Here is a 2,485-nt window from a genome sequence, read left to right as displayed (position 1 = left end):
TCATAGTGAGTTTGAGACCAGCCTGGGCTACAGAGTAAAACTGACTTTAAAAATAAAATCTAGTACTGTAGGCTGAGAAGTCTTTAAATCTTTTTAAGGGCACTAGTCTCACTCATGAAAACAGTCCTTATAACTGCATCAACCTACCATCCCCCATCTTCATAAAGCTGCTTTGAGGATTAGTTTCAACATAATGCACAGGAAGGGGACATAGACACGATGAACTTCAAAAAGGACATTCCCAGTAAAGCAGTAGTTAAAAACCATGTCAAAGTTACCAAAGCTGGTCCCATGCTCCCTTGCCATCCTTTTGTGCCTTCAGAATTTGCTGCCTTGGAATATTCAACAGACTTTGTTACATGTTTTTTTCTTGGAGAGAGGACAATAATAGCGAAAGAACATTCCATCCAAGCCCAGCTTGATGGGCCCATAAATTTCTCAGGATTACTAACAGGAATACAGATGATTGACAGCTGCAACTGAGAACAGCTTAACAGCCTGGGTGAGGACTCCTGAAAGCATTGCTACATGTAAGTGTGTACGGCTTATATAACCTCTGGAAGGGTCTTCAGTCATAAATTTCAGTGTCTTGTACCTCCTTATGAAACAAGATATTGATAGTAAGTTGTCATCAAATGGCTGACCCAGAAATGAAATCAAAGGTGATCGAGGACTATGAAGTGGGAGAAAAGTCACTCATGGCTATTGCTTATTAAGTCGGCCGTTGCACCATAGCTGTACTCAAAGAAGGATTGTGACAAACTGTTGGAGCAATCTGCTTCAATGAAGGCCATATGTTTCATGAGCCGCCCTGCTCCCTCCAGGAGGCTATGGTTTTATTAATAGGAACTAGCTATACAATAAACCTCCAGGTCACACTAAAGTGTGATTAGTTGATAAGCCTCTGTTAACTACATTGCTGAAATTCTTAGAAGAAATTTTAATGTGTATGGGTGTTTTGCTTTTTGTGTATATCTGTGTACCACCTGTGTGGCTGGTGTCCGTAGAGGCCACAAGAGGTCATTGGGGTTCCTTGGGTTCTGAGAATTGAAACTGGGTCCTCTAGAAAAGCAGTGTCTTTTACTGCTGAGCCATTCTTCTAGACTCTCAAAAGAAATTTAACTATTGACATCAATGTTCTCCTAACCAGACTCTAGTGGAGCAAAGTCCACCTGCAGGCCTCTTGAGAACACATTTTCTTCACATATTTGTCTGACCCTCCGGATGAGACATACCTAAATTAACAGTAGCTTAAATAGTTTGGTTCTTACTGGGCAGTGGTGACGCACGCCTTTAATCCCAGCACTCAGGAGGCAGCGGCAGGAGGATCTCTGAGTTCTACACCAGCCTGGTCTGTAGAGTGAGTTCCAGGACAGGCCCCAGAGCTACAGAAAAACTCTGTCTCAAACCCCTCCCGTCCCCCAAAAATTATTTGGTTCTTAAAGAAAACTCAGAGGTAACTAGTTCAGGACTGACATGGCACATTGTCATCAATGTTCCAGGCCCAGATGTGTTCCAGATTTTCTATCCTTAGCACAAGGGTGGGAAAAAGTCTCATGTAGCCCAGTCTGGCCTTAAACTTGTGATCTTTCCTCTTTCTCACTTGTGCTGAGATTACAGCAACCATCCAAGGAAGAATAATTAAAGACTAAAGGCAAAGCTGGGAGGTGGTGACGCACGCCTTTAATCTCAGCACTCGGGAGGATCTTTGTGAGTTTGAGGCCAGCCTGATCTACAAGAGCTAGTGTCAGGACAGGCTCCAAAGCTACAGAGAAACCCTATTTGGAAAAACCAAAAAAAAAAAAAAAGCAAAAACAAACAAACAAAAAAACTAAAGGCAAGGCAAGGTGTTAAAGAGGTAGATAAACTGGGTCTCTAACAGTAATGTGGAGAAGGGATCTGGAATGCAGGAATTAACATGGAGGTCTGGTATGGAGGAATCAATGACCCAGGCAAGCTAGAGATCATAATTTAGGGCAGTAGCAATAAGAGCAGAATGAATTGGGGAGTGAAATTGCAATACCTATCTGATTAGTTAATAGATATGAGGGAGTGTTGGACCCTAGGGTCCACCAAGGAGGAGTCACCCCAAGAATACACTCTCACACCGCAGTTGTTGTAAAAGCAAGAGGATTTTAATTCTGCCACGGCAGGGTCACTCAGCATTCAATGCCAAGGACCCTGAATGCCTGTCACAAGCCATTATTAAAGCAAAAAGCCATAGAAACAAGGGGGGAGGGAACTCAGGGGTTGTTTTCCAATTATTAGGATTGGCTTATTCAGGGGGCTTCTAATAACAAGTGGCCTGAGCCAGAGCTGGAGAGTGATTGCCAGATCAGACGAGGTAACGGGGAACATCTGGGGGTCATTCTGACTCCTTTCCAGGGACAGAGTCAAAATATCTATGGACGCCAGGCAATGGTGGTGCACACCTTTAATCCCAGCACTCGGGAGGCAGAGGCAGGCGGATCTCTGTGAGTTCGAG

This window comes from Microtus ochrogaster (assembly GCF_000317375.1).
Source record: "Microtus ochrogaster isolate Prairie Vole_2 chromosome 14 unlocalized genomic scaffold, MicOch1.0 chr14_random_1, whole genome shotgun sequence".
Taxonomy (NCBI): Eukaryota; Metazoa; Chordata; class Mammalia; order Rodentia; family Cricetidae; genus Microtus; species Microtus ochrogaster.
The sequence above is the reverse complement of the archived record's forward strand: the minus strand, read 5'-3'. Positions refer to the sequence as shown.